This window comes from Bemisia tabaci, chromosome 5, assembly GCF_918797505.1.
Source record: "Bemisia tabaci chromosome 5, PGI_BMITA_v3".
In the NCBI taxonomy this organism is placed as follows: domain Eukaryota; kingdom Metazoa; phylum Arthropoda; class Insecta; order Hemiptera; family Aleyrodidae; genus Bemisia; species Bemisia tabaci.
This window is the reverse complement of record NC_092797.1, coordinates 5960921-5983281: the sequence shown is the minus strand read 5'-3', so window position 1 is coordinate 5983281 and position 22361 is coordinate 5960921. Positions and strand designations below refer to the sequence as shown.

The following is a 22361-nucleotide window of genomic DNA, read 5'->3' as shown; positions in this document are numbered from 1 at the left end:
AAATCGCGCACCGAAGTTACTTTCTAACTTTTGAGGGCAACGCTCGAATTTGCATATTGATGACTGATGACCCATTATTCACCATTTTTTCCTCTCTTTAATCTTTTTCAAGTATGCAGTTTTAGATGCATTTGTAGGTATTCAAAAGAAAGTTAAAAAATGTAATGCACAAAACATGATTTTAACTGTGAAGCGTATTTAGTTGCTTTTTCTACTCCTGCGTTTAAGTCTCCGGGTATAACTGAAAAGTCCGAGTATAAAACCGGGGCTATTCTGCCGTGCTAAGGAAGAACACCGTATGAACCCTCAGGCGTGCCAAATTTCCTTTAATAAAACGCGAATTTCCTGGTAAATGTATGAATATTTTCCTTCCAATTTTTCAGATAATTTTATCAGCAATGTCACCTAAAGTCTCTGAAAATTTCAAGGAAAAATATTCATTCCTTCCTTCAAAAATAAACATTTTATTGAAGGAAATTTGGCAACTCTCGAATGCTCATACGGCATTCTTCTCTAGCACGGCGGTGCGGACAGTATAACATACTTTTCTACCTCTGCGTTAAAGTCTCCAAGGAAATCTAAATGAATATACTAAATCAACGGTGTTTTTCTTCAGGACGGCAGACATATATGCAGAGGTGTTTGTCACACCTTTTTCCTTTTTTCTTTAGCACGGCAGCATTGACCGCCGATTTTCGACTGCAATTAACCGCTTGACAAGGTTCAAGTCTAAGCTTTAAAATACACGTGTTCTCATTAAAATTGTACGTAAAATAAGACGTAAGCACCTGAAATTACTGAAAGTAACATCTAACGAAGGAATCAAGTTATTCAATGCGTAAATTCAAACCTCCTGTTTATGAAAAAACAAAAGTCCACGGTAGTAAAATCGCGCAGGAAATGTTACCGTAGCAGTATTTCAGCAATTTTTTTTTATTTTTCTGCAGTATTTCAACATGACAACCTCAATCCCGATTCTTCGGCTCGGCTGTTGCGCGTTGTTAACACTCTTAAATTGTCTGCGCGTGCTGGACAGGGCCTGAATTTCGTTATTATTCAAAATGACGTTCTGAGTCACGTCAGCACTGGGCACATAATTAACAACCAGGATGCCATCTCAGTTTTTCATTTTTTTCGGTGTATTTTATTTTTTACAACGGAACCATCGAATATTACAAGAATGCAATAGCCACTGAATTAGTTTATCGTTGGCGGAAGTGCGAAACCACGTATTCGCGTTTGCGACGTTGCAGACTTCCTGTCACACTTTGCCGTGTCTTTGGAAAACTAGTCAACGTAATTTCTCGCGAATTTCTTTGATTTTTTTTCTCTGTCGGCAGAATATTCTGTTAAAATTTCGAGCTATAATATACTGTACAGTTTTTAGTTGCTACGTAACTTCCCTCCGCCTGTGCTCTCTGTGTCTCATATAAAAATATTGCCCTTCAAATTCGCTTTCTCCTTTCTCTTTAAGGGATTAATCTGACTAGTCAGTCTTGCTATCAAAAATAGCTCCGTTTGGTGACTCGACGTGATACGTCTACTCGAAAGCTCAAGTCAAAGTTAATAAAAAATACAATGTAAAAATGAAGATACAACATTTGCGATAAAGCTAACCTAAACGAAAGAACTAACCAAGAGGGGAAGGCGTTGCGCTTAACACTTTGACAAGAGCAGTCTTGCTACTGAAACTAGCTCCTGCGGGCCGATTAATGAAATTGATAGACAAAGCTACAGACAAAGAAGAGAAAAGATATATGGTGGGATCCTATTGGTGGAAGCTGTTGGTTGCAATGGACAAAAAAACGAGGCAAGTAATTGGCTAACTAACGGCAACCGACAAGAGACCCGACAATTAGCCTATCATTTTCCCTCTCCGTCTGTAAGAACTACCAGTTGCAACCAATGGGATCGCCCCATACTCCCTATCGACGGTGAAACTACCAAACCACGTATCTCGGTTTGCGACGTCGCAGACTTCCTGTCATACTTTATTTTTTAAATGAAAAACTACTTAACATCTAGTCTTGAAAATTTCTGTGATTTTTCCTCTTTGTGCGGAGAAAATTCCGTGAAAATTTCAAGGAATGATATTGATTTGGTCTACTTCAAAAAAATAAAATGCGAGCGTAGATTTTTAAACACCGCAAACGAGATACGTGGTTTGGTAGTTTCACCGTCGCTATGTCTTCTTCTTCTATCAATTTGTCTATCAATCTCAACAATCAGCCCGCAGGCTTGTTTCTCTCCGAAAAAATAAAATAGGAGCAAACATTTTGAAACACCGCAATGGAGATACGTGGTTTGGCACTTTGGCCACGGTTATCTGAGAGGGGATCCGCCTTGCCGTCGCCCGTGTGACGTCATCGTCACGGGGCCAAATTAAAACGCGGTGAATTTCACGGCAGCTTAGAGTGCTCGAATATGGGATTATTCCCATCAAACTTTTCACCAGACGCCAGTCGCGCCGCTTTATGAGATAATTGGACGAGATTTTGGATGGTGCTGCTTCGACGACGGAGGCAGCGGGCGGTGGCGGCGGAATGGCGCGACGCCGTGCTAAGGAAGAACGTCGTATCACCATTTCAGAGTTGCCAAATGGACGTAATTCTACCAAAGAGACCTATGTGGAGGTGAGAAATGTGGGGTGTGCTCGTTAGTTCTCTTTGCGTAAGAGTGAATGGGAATAATTGTGCGCCAGTGACGTCAGCGGCAATGATAGTGCGCACTCGAGCGAGGGGGAGATCGTTAGAGTGAGCCCTTAACTCATGAGCCCTGTGCACAAGGCTCTCTTGCCATGCCCGCGGCTCATGAGTTCCGCATTCAGTTGCCACATAGGTCTGTTTGGTAGAATGTAAAATCCCGCTTTTCCAATTCTTCAAAAGGAACCACGCCCACTTTTACATTGCTTCTTATCCAGCTCTCTAGAGCACACCCCATATTTCTCACCCGCACATAGGTCTGTTTGGTAGAAATACGTCCAAATTTCCTTCGATAAAATGCTCATTTCGTAGGAAAGTTATGGGAATTTTACTTTGAAAGTTTCAGGAGCTGTAAGTGACATAGCGAGCAAAATTATCTGACAATTGGAAGACAAATATTCATAAGTTTACCGGGAAATTCGTATTTTATCGAAGGAAATTTGGCAACGCCTGAAGGTTCATACGCCGTTTTTCCTCGGCACGGCAGAACTGCTCCCGAAATGGACGTCTGCTCCTGTCTTCGACGAGAACCTCGTATCTAGAGTGGAGATCCCGGTGCAGATGAGTGGTTTTTTCGATCCGCGGGGCCGTCATCGCTGGACCACGCGCCCACCTCTCAGTCCCAAATCTACTCGCGCCAGGTTACGCACCTCGCATCGAAACGTGCTTTGCACCCGAAATCCCGCCGCACAGTGGTTTTGTCCGGTGGCTGCCAGGATTGCGTGAAAGGGAAAGCGGATTCTATTCCGGCTCGGGGTCCGCTGCGCTGGTCACAGAATCGTGTTCTGATGGTTTAAGCTAGTGTAACCTAGAGTCAAAGCGGGGACCCGCATTCCCGTCTTACGCGGAGAGGCGATTGACCAATCAAAAAATGGACCCTCCCGTATAAAATATCATTGGAGGCGCGGATAGTCTATTTCCTGATTGGTCACGCGATTTGAAGCGCGCGAAAGCCAAGAAGTTCCAAAAATTATAATTAGAGTCAAAAGTAAATTTTTTAACTCTAATAAGTACCATTTTATAAGTAAGGATGCTCTTATTTATTTATTTATTTATTTATCTATTTATCAACTCTATCTTTTTAAAACAACTCATTTGGTATGGTCATGTCCAGAGAATGGCAGGAGACAGGTTGCCGAAGAAGGTCCTTGATTGGGTTCCTCCTGGGAAAAGACGCAGAGGGCGCCCAATGAAAGGTTGGAGGGAAGGGATTGAAGCGGAAATGTTAAGGTGCTCAATCCCCCAAGATTTGTGGTTTGAAAGAGAGCAGTGGAGGTTAGGAGTCGTAGAGCGCGAGGGAGTGCTGTAAAGCGACTTATATGTATGTATGTATCTATTTATCTTAACACGTGCATGTAATTAAACATTTTTCAGTGGTCTCACCGCTGTGCGCAAAGCCCCCGCCGATCAAGTTCAAAGATGAGTAGGACTCTAAAGCTCTGAGATTTTAATTGGATTTATTACGGCCTGGGTGAAGGTTGCCATCCAGAGAGGACTTTTCCCCCGGGGGCGATTGAGCAAGAAGACGACCGTCTGGTCGGGTTTTCATCTCATATCTCGCTTGTTTGATCAGGAAACGCACGTACACTAAATAATCGGGCATTGGACGGAGTCAGTGCATCCTCACATGCATGCCATTACATCGCTGCCGTATCTTAACTTCAAGACTGGCAATGAAACCTCTTTATGAAGAACAGGTGGACATTATCGTGTTTGATGTCATTCTGTGTTACTTTTCCTCGCGTCGCACAGTGCGGCATCCTTATGGACGTTGCAGACAGAAATCGGTTAAAGACACTTAACTTTAAATAGTGAAAATAGTAGCACCGACGCAGGAAAACCCTTTGGCACCATCGAAGAAAGACACTCGAGGGATAAGAAAATGTTATATCTTAGGATTTTTTGCGTCGTTTTCGAAAAAAGTTCATTTGAAGTTGGCAACCTCGAATTAGTCCTATGTTAACAATGTAAAAGCAACGTGAAAAACCCAAACTTTAACTTCAAATAACTCTGATAGTCGCAAAATATCGCGAGATCTTTTTGGTAGAATTCAAGTTGGATTTAAGAGGATTAAGAAAATGTCAACCACCCAGAGCATTTTGTGTTTCAAGCGAGAAAATCTTCATTTGGAGTTGGCGTCTTTTCCCCGTGTATTTCTCATGGACCCATTCTAGACCCATTTCCTGCCCACTTTCCGACCAAATTTGAAGTAGTCTTGAGCGAAAAATTTGAAAATGAACCATCATTGTGAGTCAAAAATATCTTTAAGATGACAATTTCTAAAAAAAATTCAGATATCGAGTTGTGAATTTTTTATTTTTGTCCACAGAGGGCCGCACTGTGGTCGGGTCAACTTAAAGGACTTGGTCGCTCAACACACTTTCGTGTTAAATCGACCCCAACCGTGGGCCACTTTAAGACATCGGATCATGAAGAAAGAGTCCTGCCGAACTTATGCACTCTTTTTTCTTATGGCCGAGGCTCTGCCATCATAGGAAAAAAGAGTGTGTAATTTTTGGCCTTGTTTCCCGTTTTCTCCTATGTTTTCAACATCAACATTGTCACGGGCTGCTGTTTTAGACATGTTAACCTTTGTCTCTAGAAATTCCACATGGTTGGTTAAATCTGGAGTAATCGACCCTGGACGAAGCTCCTTCTTTGATTAACACATTAATTTTTGAGTGCTTTGCATGGCACCACCGCGGTTGTAACAACGAGATCGCACCAGGTTCGATGATGCAATATCTTTGAGGTTCTTCAACTCTCGGCTGGGTCGAAGTCCAAAGTGGAAGTATAAGATGCATTGACCATGCCGACCAAGAGTTTTAGATCTTCGGGTCTGATTGGGACCCGAGGAACACCAGCTGTGCATTGCTGAGGAAAAACGTTGTATGAGCCTTCAGACATTGCCCGATTTCCTCTCAGAAAATATTTATCCTTGAAAAAAGTTATGAGTACTTTTCCTTGACATTTTTAAACACTTTAGATAAAATTATGGACAAAATGTTTTGAAAAATCAGAAGAAGTATAGTCACAAATTTTCCCGGAAATTCGTGATGTGTCAAAGGAAATTAGGCAACGTCGGAAGGTTTATACGGCGTTCTTCCTTAGCACGCTATAGAGCTGGAATGAACTTGACTTTGAATCCTCTTTTACCGACGAAAGCTCCGAAGATGGAGCTAAATAGACAAGCTCCGACTCCTGCGCCTCGATTGTTGAATCGTTTATCGAATGAATTCGATCGATAACTCCCTATCTTCACAATGCTATATATCGATCAAGGTCATTCGATAACGATTCAACAATCGACCCGCAGACGAGAAGACTACCTACTTAACTACCGTCCTAGGAAGAACGTCGTATGAGCCGTCAGACGGTGCCAAATTTCCTTTAACTAATCACGACTTTCCGGGAAAATCTTATGTATTTTTTCCTTAAGTTTTCTGAGAATTTCGTTTGTAGTTCGATTCAAAGTGTCTGAAAATTCCGATGAAGAATATTCATAACTTTCCCTAAAAATAAATATTTTCTAAATGGAAATTTAGCATCATTCAAATGTTCATACAGCGGTTTCCCCGGATAAGGGCAATGGGCCAGTTGCGCTGATAAAAGAATCGTGTTTTGATGCCTGATTCTTGTAAATTAGCTAAAAATAATAAGAGCTGTCCAAACAGCAAATTTCTACGTTGAATATCAACCGAGATATCGTCCTTTGAAAAGTCGGGATTTTATGACGTCATCCACCGCGGTGGTGCATAGCATGGTATGTACTGCCGCGGTGGATGACGTCATAAATCGAGTTTTCCAAGGCGCTATATCTCGGTTAATATTCAACGTAGAAAAGTCGATCTGCAAGAATGAAGCATCAAAACTCGAATCCGTGACCACTGACCAGCAACTGACCCATTAATTTTTACACCATTTGGCGCATTTCGAGTTTTTCCACATGAACACTCTGGAGTCCGTTATCTCATGACTATATATTTTTGCATATCTCGCAGGCAATTAGCAATCGCCGGCAATTTGCACACGTTGTTTCAATGAATCGCAACAATGCGCATCGGCATAATGCAATTTTTAAAGGTTATGGTCTTCAAATGTATGAGCTCGGCTTGAAACGCCTTCATTTTTCGTGATACTCTACGCTTTGTCACGATGTTGGTTTAGTTGCCTGTCCGATCTCGACCCAACTAATGTCACAGAGTTCACTGCACTCTCTTCTGAGTGTGCACATTCTGCCATGTTTTTAAGGATGGAGAAGTGTCTATTCCAGTGGCGTGGCGTGCTTTACGATGTATCGATTGATCGGCCATTTAAACCCATGGAAAAGTATCGATAAAAAGGGTGTTCGCAGCGAACACCTGAAAAATCGATTATTTACCACAGCTTCAAATGGGAAAATATCGATAGATCGTAAAGCACGCCGCCACTGGTCTATTCACATTATAGACAACATAATCAGCACTCTAATCTTGTTCTTTTATTTTTGAATGGACCACTAGACAAGGTACGAATTTCAGCATTCTGATACATGTTTCTTAACCAAAATTTCACGTAGAACACGATTGCGCAACGAAAATTACCGAAACTAACTCCTTACGAAGATATTAATGTTTATTTAATGCGTGGAATTCAAACCACCCGCTCATGAAAACTCAAAGCTCTACGTGAGTCACATCGCGCACTACAACGTTATCATGACAGTCTCTGCGAATAAAATCGGCAATGCTCAATCTTCACGCATGTGTTGCTCAACTATAGCAATTTGCTGATAGCTGAGCAACACAGCGTGGAAATTGAGGTTGCCAGATTTTAATCGAGAGACTTGCATGAAACCGTTTAGCGCGCGATGTGAATCACGTAGAGCTATTGAGTTTTCGTGAGCGGGTGGTTTGAAATTCTACGCATCAATGGAAGTAATACTTAATATCTTCGTAAGGAGTTGATTTCGGTAATTTTCGTTGCGAGCAGTCGTGTTCTACGTGAAATTTTGGTCAAGAAACATGTATCAGAATCCTTTAACTCGTACCTTGTCTAGTGGTCCATTGTATGATTTTCTATATTTATTCACCACTGGCTTGTAAATTGCCCGCGATTGCCAATTGCCTGCGATACATATACTACTACTGCTCTCTCAGTTTTGCGGTGATGCTCCCGTTGGAATCCTTTCAACCGATGCGATGGCCCGTTTCGATTCTGTGTCTTTGGTGCGCGGTCGTGACTCAGCGACTCACGTCGTTGCTGGGGGCGTTGGGAAACCTCTCCTCACGCCTTTTACACTGTTAAAAATTATTCTGGCCTGAGTGGCCTGAGTGAAATATTATGGAGCTATCCTGCCTGGAGCATCGAGTGAAAAAATTTTGCGGTGAGTTAGATAGCTCGCTCTGGCATGGGAAGCTCCTTGTAGCATGTGTCACTCCAGGAAAGACAGCTATATGCTCGGGAGAGATACTTTCCACTCAGATTTAAGATACTTAAGAGGAAACAGAGCTATAATTTTCTGCGCATCATCAACGCGCATTGACCGTTACAATCTTATTCTGGAATTCACGACTGCGACGGCGTCAGTCTCCAGCCAGTGGCTTTTGCGTGAACAGTGATTAGTTGCGACTCGTGAAGGTGTACAGCAAATTAAATTTTGTTTGAAGGCTTTCCAGGATAATACCCAATGGATCCCATACCAAAGTGTTCGCTGAGTTCCTAACACGACGGAAAATAAAAATTCGTCCTAGTAGAATAGCCTACCTCCAGGAATTTTGAAAACGCCGGTAAGGGCAGCAGTTTTATGAAACTAGGTTTAAGAGGAAAAATACATATTTCGTACCATTATACTGCAAAATTGTATCTCTTTCTCTTTTATCGCTTCATTCCTTATCGCTTGTTGATTTGCATGTGCATGGTAGTTTATTTAGATTATTCCCTACAGTGGCGTGGCGTGAATTGCGATAAATCGATTGTTATGCCATTTAAACCTATGGTAAAGAATCGATTGATAAGGTGTTCGCTGCGAACACCCTGTTCATCGATCCTTTTCCATAGGTTTAAATGGCATAACAATCGATATATCGCAAAGCACGCCACGCCACTGATTCCCTATTTAAAACCATCATGTTGCTCCCGTTAATGGATTATTTGCTTTTAGTTGTACTTCCTTGTCAAGTATCTGTAGTTTCCTTGGTGAAGGTTCGTTATGCGTCTGGAGATGGCACTGTATGCCGAAAAACCTCAGGTGTATTGAATAAAATTTTGCAGTATAATTCTACGAAATTGTCATTTATTCTTTTTAGCTCGTATGATACTTTTGGGCATCAAAGCCTGATTATATGGGTATGGCGTGGCGTCCAGTAAAGTTAGAATTCTGTTATCGTGTATATTTATTTTTTAAGCTTACACTGAATTTATGTTCACAAAATACTTAATATCTATAAAACTTTTCTTTGTCTAAAAGCGTTTTCGAAATTACTGGAGACAGCTGTTCAGCTATGACAAATATTGATTTTCCGTCGCGTGTTTGCAACTCAAAAAACACTTTGGCTCCGAATTTGTGGGATATTGGCCCGAAAGTTCCTCAAACATGATTTGATTTGCAGTACAACTTCACATCTTTTCAAAAAAAAAGAACATACATTGCAGTTACAGGTGGAAGGGAAAGGCAGAAGAGGGAGGGAGGAGAGGGAGGGGAGGAGAGGGAGGAGAGGAGAGGGAGGGGAGGAGAGGAGAGGGAGGGGAGGAGAGGAGAGGGAGGGGAGGAGAGGGGGGAAACGGATCGGGGTATGAGACGGATGCCAGGGGTAAGGGGAGGGCAGTCGCCAGCGACGCAGCCCGTCCTTATGCCTGAGTTACTTTAGCTCAGCATTTCCATACTTACGTCGGAGATTTTCAACTCCGTGGAAATTGGCCCTGAGCGATGAGTGACTTCCGAGCGACTTCCTTATATAGGTCGTGCTCTGAGCTAATTTTTTTAACAGTGTAGCAACGTTTACTCGCGGCATCTTTCCATGCACCCGTTACATTTTTTTTTTTTTTTTTTTTTTTTTTTTTTTTGCGCCGACGATTCGCACAAGCGTGTCAGCCGCTGCTAGTGGAGAATATACAGTTGCGGATCATCTGCCGTCACAAATATTCGAGTCCTATAGACTACCAAATTGACCCTAAGCATAGAGTACATAGAGTCGTAATGTAAGTGGGAGAGCTGGCGCCACTTTAAAGCATTTTCCATGTCCCGAATTCCGAGACTCCTGTGTGACGCCGGGTCACTTTTTCGATACATAATCGATGGTTTGCGATACACGGGTACCCGGCCATCCGATGACAACAACAACAACAACAACAACAAAGGAGATAGGAATCACCACGTATTCCACACCGCCATTTTGGATCGAAAATGTATCGAAAAAGCGACCCGAACTCGGCGCACGCCGGGCTCGGAATTCGTCGAGCAGAACATGGCGCCAGCTCTTCCATTTACATTACGACTCTAAGACAAGCATGGCCAGGAAGTCAATGAAGCGCGAAAAGGGCCAAAAGTCGAGAATCCACAGCATAGGTGAATCTAAAGTACCTACTCTAAGAAAAAAAGTTCGGTCATAAGAACCGAATGTACGGTGTTCAATAGCGGCAGTTTTGCTCGGTTCATGCGACCGCTCTCTCGGTTCTGGGAACCGTATTTTCGGTTCATACAACCGAGTTTTTTCGTTGGTTCTGTTCGGTTTGAATGCTTGGCTGCATGAACCGAGGATACAGTTCCCAGAACCGAGAGAGCGGTTACATGAACCGAACAATACGGCCGATATTGAACACGGTACATTCGGTTCTTATATGATCGAAGTTTTTTTTCTAAGTGTATAAAGCGAGAGTATAAGACAGATGTGAAACTCCGAAAATCCATCAGGCCTTCCCCGATGCCTCCACGAATGAAGTTAGGGCCCAGAAATGCAGCCAACCTACATGAATTTCAATTATCCAGAGCGATTTACTGATACAATTGTTAGGAACCATCGTTTATAAAGCACGTATTTGACTTAGTGTTTGCATAAATTTACTCATTTTTGCGGATGAACGCTCATTTATGTACATTCTTGGTTAGCTTGGTTAGAATTGGAATCTGCAGACATCGCAGATTGGCAGTGAAATTTTGTGTGTTCTAAGTTGGTTGGAAGAATGGTCGCAATTTTGGGCCCTAAGCCCTCCATGAAGTGATCTGTTCATACTCTCTTTTTATAGGTACTTACTTTAAGCGGATCTAGATATCTCGAAAGGGGAGCGGAAGGGGGGGGGTCCAGGGGTATCCCCCGGAAAACGTTCGTGGTCACATAAAATAACTGAAAAAATTACATGATGTTCAGAAAAATTTCATGCTGGGATATCCCTCAATTTTGATTTTCAGTACATACAACAAATAAAGACTGGTAAAACGGAATTCGCCGTAAGTTAACCACAGTGTTGATTTATACCATTCGCGTGAGTCGAATTGTTTTGCAATCACTCGTTTCGTTTCTCTTTAAAAATAGCGTAACTCCGTTTCAATGTTGCCAAATTTTCCCGAGCAAATTGACCTATAAGAGAATTTTGGTATTTTTAAATTGAAAATTTCACTGACTTTTCCGCTTATCTCACGCAAGGATTAGGCAGATTTTCAACGATAATTGCGCCTGTACATTTTGTGAAAAATTGAATTGTTTTAGTCAACTTTGCAACCTCGGAATGGAGTTACGTTTCTTCGTCCGGGAAACTACGAATTAGGACAAAGAAGAAGAGGACCATACTGCTGTGCTGAGGAAAAACACCGTATGAGCCTTCAGGTGTTGCCAAATTTCATTTGATAAAACACGAATTTCCTGGTGAACTTATGAAAATTTTTCTTCTAATTTTTCTCATAATTTAGTTCGGAATTCCACCTGAATGTCCTGAAAATTTCAAGGGAAAATATGCATTATGTTCCTTATAAATGAACGTTTTATCGAAGGAAATTTGGAAACTCTCAAATGTTCATACGGTGTTCTTCCTTTCCACGGCAGCATGGAAGGGTGAAAAAATCACGTTCTCTCGAAATTCCCACTCAAGGGTTACGGGGCTTGAATCCGGTTAGAATGACCTCTCGTTCGGGTTTTTTTCTTCTTTTCTGGTGATGGCATTTAAAATGTCTCAATCATCGATGACATCACTGTGCTTATAACGGAGTTCCCTTCCAAACTACAATTGCTTGGTGATAAGAGTATAGAGAAAATTTGAATCTAGGTGGCTCCCAAATTCTTAATCGAGTCGATATTGCTAATTTTAAGCGAGTAAAATATTTCCCCCATTTTTTTGGGTCTAACATTAATTTTATTTTTCTGTTCCATTCCGTCAGCGTGTAGGTTTTTTTTTTTTTTTTTTTTTTTTTTTTTTTTTTTTTTTTTTTTTTTTTATTTTATCAAACAATGTCATGAAAAATTGTTTGATACGTCGAGCATATCCAAAAAATAAGGACAAAGATGAGGACCAAAGTTAATATAATTTTAATCATTATATCGACGGCCAAAATGCGAAACTACGCAAGTACCTCCGTTTGCAACGTTTCAGACTTCCTGTATTACTTTATTTTTTCATTGGAAAAGCAGTCAATGTAATTCCTTAAAACCTTCCTTTTTTTATATCCATCTGTTAGTGATAAATTCTATGCGTTATTTGAAATGTGAAGTTGTACATGGTTCCGCACTTTAGCCATCGATATGATGTCTCGGAAAAAAAATTCCCTCGAACATCGAATCGTCTTCAGACGATTAATTTTTGTAGCAATTAGATTATAGATCTTAGATTTTATATAATTGATTTTACGTAACTCAGCTTTTAATCTTAAAGGAATAAAAGATTTTCCCTCCAATATGAAAGAATATCTACACAAAGTGGGTATTCATTCAAGGTTGGTTCCCACTCAGACCGACTATTCTAATGTATTGCCGCACTGCAATACTGCCGTGCCAAGAAAGAACGCCGTGTGCGCCTTCAGACGTTGCTAAGTTTCCTTCGGTAAAAACCGAATTTACTGGGAAAATTGTGAATATTTTCCCCCACAATTTTCAGACAACTTTGTAAGCAATTTAATCTAAAATATCTGAAAATGTCAAAAAAAAAAACAAAAAAAACAACAACTGCATGTATGCCGTCAACAATACACGTTTCATCAAAGGAAATTCGGCAACGCCTGAAGGTTCATACGACGTTTCTCCTTAGCGCGGCAGAATTGCACCCAGTTTGCATCGTGATCAACTAGCAGCATAACTCGTGACTTGAAGGCGCTATCAAAAACCTTGACATCATGACTGCTATCAGATTTTATAAAGACACCAGCACGGGTGCGAAACTGTAGGTTTATTTTACATCCTACGAAATATTACCATCAGAAATGACCTTCCACTTTTTATTCTCTAAGTCGGAGGTACTCTATATTGTCGTTGATATCTATAATTTTAAATCCAAGAAAAACAGAATGACAAAAAAAAGAAGAATCTCAAGTAAAATTAAATTGAAAGTACATTTCTTACCGAAGAAGTCGAAGATATTTTATCGGGTCAGAATCCTGAAGTTATAACGCCCACATGAAAACCGCTTAGAGAAATGCCACGAGTAGTTCCTCTTTGAGGTAACGTTTGCATTATGTGTCTTTTTACCAATTATGGACAGTTATTCTGATAATAATAAAGTCTTCATTGACGGTCCATGACTTTCTACAAATTTTAAATTTATGCGAATTTTGAGAATGCCAAGGCGTGTCCAAATATACTTAATAACTCCTCTGATTTAGCAAAAAATTAAGAGTGACATCTAAAGAAGCTATTTGTTGACATAACTCAGTATAAATGTATTACTTCACAATCTTCATTTAGTTGGAATAATTATTTTACTCGTGAAATGAAAACCTTCTGTGATTATAAATGTTTGACTAGTGGCTAAACTTCATCTTATACCTAATTGAATTTGTTAATGTTGAATAACCTATAATTACAAAACACCGTTGCAAAATTGCCCGCTTTTCAAATGATATATCACTTAACACTGCTTTTACACAGGATTTTTTTAACATTAATCAGCTATTCAATTCGCAACTTATCGGCAACTGACGTCTACTTTTGAAAACTCCGCAACAAGGTCGATGTAAAAAAGAAGTTTTCAGCGCCAAATAATCGGTGCTTAACGAATTAAAATTACACGACTGGCACGACAGAAACTTCTCAAAGGTGACAAGAAAACTGAGACGCAAGGTGGAAAGTCGTGTAAGAATCAGGACGTCGGATGAAATTGTAACACAAATATTTGGAAAGCCATTTTATGACTCCCCATCAGATAAGATAGATGTATTCAGGGCTACGCGTGTTGACCGAACAGCCCTCTCGCCAGCGTATCATTATCCCGGGTGATATACAATGTTCTTTGACATCTATTAGATCTCGCGCGTGAACAAGCGGCGCACAGTGGCTCGAGTCAATAGAGGAGGTCGGAAAAAATTTGGAAACTTTATAAGCTTATAACTCCGTTCATACAAAACTTTGAGGTTTTAAAAGTGGTTCCATTAGTTTCCTCGTAAAATTTTCTTACAGGAATACCCCTTAAAATTTAAAATGTGACGAATTAAACATCAAAATTTGCAGTTTTAGTTAAAAATGTCACGCCCGACATCTTTAATTGACTCGATCCACTGTGCGGCACTTGTCTTGTTTGTTTGTTCACAGCATAATAAGGGCTTCGCACGCCTACAGGATGAAAAGTGACGAAAAGCCAGCTCTGCCCTGAAAAGTGAAATTCGCAGAATGGGCGATGAGAATCATTGTGAGCCCGTGTGTCATTGAAGGATTTTGTGACAACCTGATTTTGCCTACAACGAGACAGAGATCGCAGGCTTTTCTTCGGACTGACATCAAAATTGAAAAATTGATGGCTAAGTTCGAAGACGCGCTTTAAGACTTCGATAATTTCAGCATTGATCCAACTTAAATTTTGGAAATCATAATGGCTTTCACTGAAATAAAAAGTTACGAATAGAATAGTTAGGAGCATATGGAACCAGGTTTTGTTTGGTACACACGACCCAATGATTCGGTCTGCTCAACCAAACTGATCGATCCGCTGAACAGAACTATTATAGTTCGGTTCAGCGCACTGAACAAAACGTGGTTCCATATGCTCCTACCTAGTTCGGATTCGCCGAGCTTTTTTTCACTGTTTAGGATAGGGCGCATGAATGTAGTTTTTGAAAAAAATTGATATTTTAGTAACATTCACTCGCGTCTCGCACTTACATTCTTACCAAAAGGAACCAAGAGCATTCCCACGTCGCTAAAGTAATATGCAACGTGTGTTACCTTGCAAATATCAAATGATCGTCGAAACAAGTTTTGCTTTTGTCTTGCGCCGAATAACCTCGAATATAAATTCAAGGCAAAAATTACTTTTGTAAATTTAATTTTTTTGCATGATTACAGTAACTTTACTGTAAAGAATGTTTTCACAATTCTAGCAACATTGGAATGCTCTTGGCTCCTTATTGAAAAATGCAACCCATTTTTTTTTTTTTTTTTTTTTATCGCTTTTCTGTTAATCCATCCTCAGCTGACAGCATATTTGAGTTCGAACACTGTCCTTTTGCCGCATGCTTTGCCTGAACTATTGACGACGTGTGATTTTGTTGGTAGGTATCATCCACTCGAAACTCGCCTTCAATTTTGCCGGATAGGCAACAAACATACCACAATTACATATCCGAAAACACGCTCATATAGCTCCATAAGATTAGATAGAACCGATAAAGGATCTGTGTTTAACCTATCGGTAGGTATCGTCCATTCGAATTTACACTCAACGTTTCCCGCGCATGGGCTATAAACAGACCAGAGAACACGAATGGTTATCATACATTAATCTCCCTCTATAAACTTTCTTAAACCAAGAGACCGTGCGTACACTTATTGAGGCTCAGAGATATCGCCCACTGGAGGTTCGCCTTCAATTTCGACTCAGGCAACAAACACAACGCAGGGCGCGAATAGTCAACACTTCGCAAATAACACATCTGTATCGCCCCATCGAACCGAGCTCATTCAACCATTCATTCGGCCATTCGAGCTCCGATCTAACTACTGAATGGTGTTGTTAACCTATTGGTAGGTATCACGCTGTACTGCCGTGGTAGCGGAGAGAGCAGTAAGTGCAGAAATGAAATTTTTAGAATACGGGCTCAGAGGCTTTTGAACGGAAAATGTTATTGAAAGAAGCCTCTGTTCTTTGTCAAATTGCCACTAACCATCCGAGAGACTCCTAGAAATCTTTTGGATGATTAAAAATCGACCGGTTTAATTAAAATTACATAAAAGGATATTATTCATTTTCATGTTGGGCCACTAGACGCTGACACGCAAGACAGCTGTAAGCTCTATCTTCTGCATGCTTTCGTGGTTGCGTTTTGGACACACAATGAACATATTTTCAGGTTCTAACCTGAAAATTTTCTAATGAAGAACTTCTAAGTTGTCAGAAGAGGACGGCCTTTATCTCGAAAAGCATTGTTTTCATTGGCTCTCTGGAGGAATAATGCCACTTATACTGCTGTCTTGCCTGAAACTACGTCATTTTTTGCGCACTTACGGCTTTATAAAGTAAAGATGAATTTTGCTGTTTTAGCTATTTCAGTGGTTTCATCTAAAAGAGATTAGGCGAAGTTTGAAGGAAACTTGATTTCGAATATTTGACACTTATCGCTTTCTTCGCTATCACGGCCGTATAGTTCGCCTTCAATTTTCCTGCATAGGCAACAAACACACACGAATAGTTGTATCGCGCATTTTGCCCTCAGCTTGGTGTTGATAGGAGACCCTGAAAAAGAATGCTGTACGAACATTCAAGTGTTGCATAATTTTCCCGTGCGAAATATTTAATTTTTTAGACGGATATTAATCTTTTCCTTGCAAGTTTTGAGTACTTTTGTATTACATCGCGAATAAATTTCCCTGAAAAATTTGAGGATAAATATTCGCAAATTTCCTGAAATATCGCATATCGACGGTGAAACTACCAAACCACGTATCTCGGTTTGCGACGTCGCAGACTTCCTGTCATACTTTATTTTTTAAATGAAAAACTACTTAACGTCCAGTCTTGAAAATTTCTGTGATTTTTCCTCTTCGTGCGGAGAAAATTCTGTGAAAATTTCAAGGAATGATATTGATTTGGTCTACCTCAAAAAAATAAAATGCGAGCGTAGATTTTTAAACACCGCAAACGAGATACGTGGTTTGGTAGTTTCACCGTCGATATTTGAGAAATGAAGAGATTTCTTGTAAAAGTGAGATCTGGGTGTCTTTAGGACCGATTCTCACGATATTTTTCGAATGTATCTGTACGTCTGAAGATTTGCCAAATTCAATCAGATTCGAGCCTTTGAAATTCCTCAACTTTTTTTTTTTAAAAAAAAAGAATAAATAAATAGATGAGAAAAGTTTCGTTTACGTATATGCGTTGCATTCCGGTTTTCTTTCTGTTGATTCGCACGGCGTGTGATTAATAGCTCCCGTGCGTGCTGCTGCCTTTATTCCCGTTGAAGTCGTAAAAATCTCAGCAGGTCGCCTCCAGATATTTTCGAGGTCTCATGAAACCCATTTCGACGGTGAAAGTTGGCAGTCACCTTCAAAATTTGCAGTTCTAGTCAAAAATTTAATGTCCAAACCCTCTCGATCCCCCCCCTCTTGATTCGATCCTCTGTGCGACGTTGCCGGTTATAGGACATTTCGTCAACGATTTTTCGTCCGCGCACCTGTTTTTTCCAGTAATTTACGTCCACGCGTTTTTTCGGCACGGGAGTTTCGGTCCACGTGCCAGTTGAGACCCAAAGTTAATTGGCCCACATGTAAATAAAAACGACAATTGCTCACGACGTTTTTGGATGAAAATATATGACTTCTTGGAAGAATGAGGGTTTGCTTGTTTTTTTGTTTTGTCTTTTTGGTCCAACGGAGAATAATATATAGTTGAGAGTTTTGGTAAAAATGGGGGAGCGTCACTTCCATGAGAAAAAATTCACTAAAACTCTCTACACCTCTTTGGTGTAACAGGATTTACTTATCTTTCAAGAAATTCCAACCTTGTTATACCTGAACCGGATAAACCTCTACATTTGCCTCAGCTAAAGGCTCTTACATTTTTCTTGTGTACGATAAGTATCTTGATTTATTTTGCGAGGAAAGATCTGTACTTTTAAAGGATGCCTGTCATTCTTAATACGTTTAATTTCGTATAATACTGTGCAACACCTCTGTTGTGAAATAGTTGCTTCAGGCGCCGCCGCACGGCGGGCGGGCGGCCAGCGCGAAACGCGCATTGGCGCCTACAAACCTAAGTGGATACTTCAAGCATTGTGCAATGCGTGAAGTATCCACTTAGGTTTGTAGGCGTCAGTGAGCCTCTCGCGCTGGCAGTACGCCGCCCCGCTCTGTTATAGGCTTTAATATTTAGCGTTTTTTAACTCATGATTTTGAAATGTTAGCACATTCTGCATTGATTAATCTCACTTAAATTGATGGTAAAAAAAAATATGTATCAATTTATCAAAGGAGAATAATAATATAATGTGTGTTTTTTTCAAATATTGGTGGTTCCGTGTCAAATTTAATGATTTCCAAAGCACTTTAATTTTTTCTTTTACATTTTGCGCTTTTATTGTGCTGCAGCGAGGTGTACGCGCAATGAAACGCTCAAAATTTGACGTATTTGACTCTAGAAGATCGATTTACAAATGGGTTAAAACTAAAGATTGCGTACTTCTTGGTTTTTTTTCCTCTTTTATTCATTTTTGCAGTTTCTGTTGGCGCAACTGCGGCTCATGGAGATTAATGTCGCTTGGAAAAGGTTTTACGAATATTTGTCACGTTTTAAACGTATAAATGTTTTCAAAATGAAGTATTAATTTCCCAAAGAAAAACTTAAAAAACGTACCTATACATATATAAGGTATATTGTACATCGAATATTTTAAGGATAGAAATAAAACCAAATATTCACCAATGACAATTTAAAAAGATGATTCAAAAGGAGAAATTAATAACATTTCATTTAGAAAATGAGAAACCATAACAACACCTCCTTCTCTCTCAATTTCTCATTTCCATATTGTCAATATAATTTTACATACCGACTAAAATATAACGCTTGGACCAAGACACTGTTGCTAATTTTACGTGTGGATGTTAACTACTGGACAAAAAAGGTGCCTGGACAAAAAATCTTTGACAAAATGTCCTTAAACCACGTTGCCAAAATCGTCCTCCTGGATCAGAGAAGGTAGGGGCCGCAGCCCACATTTTAAGACAGCAAAGTTCTTATATCGACGGTGTAACTCGGCAATCACATAACTCGTTTGAAAATCTCCGCCTCTGTGTTATTTTTTTAAAGGAGAACAAATTGACATCATTCCTTGAAGTTTTTGCAGAATTTTCCTCTGACAGAGAAGAAAAATCACGGCAGTTTTAAAGAATTACCGGTGAGTAGTTTTCCGTTTAAAAAATAAAGTATGACAGGAAGTCTGCGACGTCGCATACCGAGTTATGTGATCGCCGACTTACACCATCGATATGCATTTAATCAATCAAATTCTTATTCGAAAAATTGACAATTTCCTGATAAAAGGCACTGATAGTTTACTTCATAGGCACGAAAAGCAACGTTGGAATGAGTTCCGGTGTGAGAGAATTAAGACAAGCGCCCTTACTTGATAGTGTTGAGTGCGATGAACACCATCAAAATTTCATTTCAACCCCTGGATGCAACTATTCGGGCTCTATGGATGTCTGTGTTGCATACAACCGTAATTGAAGGCGTTTTGATTTTTCGGCCACTCAGCATTTCACCGGCGGCGGCCCTCGGGCTGCGGCGCGGCGCCAACGCAAACGACGGACTTCATTGCGAGGAACCTGTGGCGTGGCGTGAATTGCGATATATCGATTGTTATGCCATTTAAACCTAAAGAGAAAAGATCGATTATCAAGGTGTTCGCAGCGAACACCTTAGTAATCGATTCTTTACCATAGTTTCAAATGGCGAGATATCGATAATCGATTATTCACGCCACGCCACTGCGAGGAACCATCATGGCAAAGACCATATCGACGGCGTAAGTCCGCAATCACATACCTATCTCTTTTGCGGTGTCTGAAAATCTCCGCCTCTATTTTATCTTTTTAAAGGAGAACAAATTAACATCATTCCTTGAAGTTTTTGCAGATTTTCATCTCACAAAGAAGAAAAATCACGGCAGTTTTAAAAAATTGCCTTTGAGTAGCTTTCCTTCTAAAAATAAGTATGACAGGAAGTCTGCGACGTCGTAAACCGAGTTATGTGTTTGCCGACTTACATCGTCGATATATAGGCACGAATAGTTGCATACAAGCGTAGAGTGAGAGCAACTTTTGTGCTTCAGTTTTGAAATCGAAATGCGCTGAGCATGATTTGTAGAGCAACTACCTACCCATGCATAAGAGCTGTCTCCGAAGTATTAATGAGGAATTAAAGGTCCTCTGTCATTTTAGATCCTCGCGATGAAGCCCGCATGCACAACGAGTCGACCCTTTCAGAGAGGTTTGACATGACATTTTCGACTTGAACTGTAAATTTTGATGTTAGTTTCTTCAGATTTTGAATCGTATCAGGTGCTTATGGAAAGAAATTTTACGAAAAAATCGATACAAGCACTTCTAAAATCTCCATTATCCGTATTAACATCGTTATGAGCTCTCAACGTATCCACTTTTCATCCGATTCCTCTCATTGACTCGCTGCACTGAGCGCCGCTGTTGAGGCGGTTAGTGTCTGAAGTCAAAACGCCTTCACTTTCGCATGTATGCAACACGGACAATACGGACATCCATGAAGCCCGAATAGTTGCATCCAGGCGTTATGATGCAAATCGCTTGGTGTCCATCGCATGCGGCACTGACTGAAGCTTTGACAGTTTCTTTTATACCTTAACGCGATACTAGCTTTGCCCATTGCGCCGACGAAGTAAAACCATTACTGATTTTGATCGCAACCAAAAAAAAAGAAGAAAAAAAGTATACCACACATCGACGCGCGATGAATAAAATTGCATACTGGCAGACTTTATCGTGGCGCGTGGCGTCTGTACTCGCAGATCCACGACTGGAATATGGACGTATTTCTATCAAACGGAACTATGTGCATTAAGACATGAGCCCTGAGACCCATAAGAATACATGCATAACAGGGCTCACGTCATTATGCACGTAGTTCCGTTTAACAGAAATACATCCATATGATGTGGGTGAGTGGGCCGGACGGAAGTTCACTTGCGATGGGCCCCGACCCATAACCTAAACTCCCGCCCGCTATCTATTTATAAAGCCACTCAACGCCCCCCCCCCCCCCACCCAGCACTCCGCCGCCGCACAGTGGATCGAGTCAATTAGAGAGGTCGGACACGAACATTTTTGACTAAAACTGCAAATTTTCATGTTTATTTCGTCGCATTTTAAAAGGTTGCCTGTTGCTGAAAATTTTACGAGGAAACCAATGAAACCACTTTCGGAACCTCAAAATTTTGTACAAACGAAGTTATATGCTTTTAAAGTTTCCAAATTTTGTCCGACTTTCCCTATTGACTCGGTCCATTGTGCGCCGCTCCACCGCTCGACTACTGGACGTATTGCTCCCGAACGGAACTATGTGCATTAAGACATGAGCCCTGAAACCTATAAGAATAAATGAATAACAGGGCTCACGTCATAATGCACATAGTCCCGTTGGGCAGAAATACGCTCAATTAATGCTGAAACCAGCTCCCATCGGCACCTCTCTTTTAAAACAAAGTAGTCCCTCCGCAACCATTCTTCTAGGGCTCCCAGGCGTGAGGCTGAAAGTTTAGCTTTCTGCTAAATTTGAGAATAAACAATCACATTTTGATGAATTTTCCAAATAAAATTCAGCAGTTGGCACTAGCAGTGTGCATTTTCTCCTAGGATTCTGTTTTCACGCAAAAATTAGCACTTAACTAGGAAGCTGAGCTTTGTCGAGGTTTTGAGCTGATCTGTGAAAATTTAACGTGAAAACCCTGTTTCAGCCATGCGCTATTTTGGTAACAATCTGAAAGAGGGGGATTGAAAGTTCAGCTTTTTGCTAAATTTAAGACTAGAAAATCACATTTTGATGAAATTCCAAATGAAAATTCAGCCAGTTTCAACACCACCAGTGTGCATTTTATCCTAAGATCCTGATTTCACGCAAAAATTAGCTCTTACGGTTCTTAAGTTTACGGGAATTTGCCTCGTACTATGCAGAAAATTCACTGAAATTTGCATAAAAATCCGCACAACCGTTTTCAAGTACCTACCTACCTAAAAGTTAAATTGCCGTATTAAATTTGGCAATAGCTGATGTGGCTTGGTTCCTTTCTGCTTAACGCGGTCCATTTAGAAGCAGTCTGGTTAGTGGTACTATGCCATGATGATGCTCAGTGACGAGGCGTGAATGATGGATTTTCGATTTTCTCCCATTTGAGGCTATAGTAAAGAATCGATTATTACGGTGTTCGTTGCGCACAACCACGTAGCCAGGATTTTGTTTCGGGGGGGGGGGGGGGGGCTTGCGAGGTCCCTCTACTACCGGGGGGTCTGGGGGGTATGG

At 40.6% G+C, this 22361-nt stretch overlaps 1 protein-coding gene across 1 annotated transcript in view; it reads right to left on the bottom strand.

Annotated features, from left to right (window-relative positions):
• Window positions 1–14156, bottom strand: part of LOC109034847 (gustatory receptor for sugar taste 64a) — a 39028-nt gene extending 24872 nt beyond the window's left edge. Inside the window, exon 1 of the mRNA XM_072300613.1 lies at window positions 13226–14156. The gene's annotated coding sequence lies outside the window, so the exon portion shown is untranslated. The remainder of the gene's footprint in view (window positions 1–13225) is intronic.
• Window positions 14157–22361: the final 8205 nt, after the last annotated feature.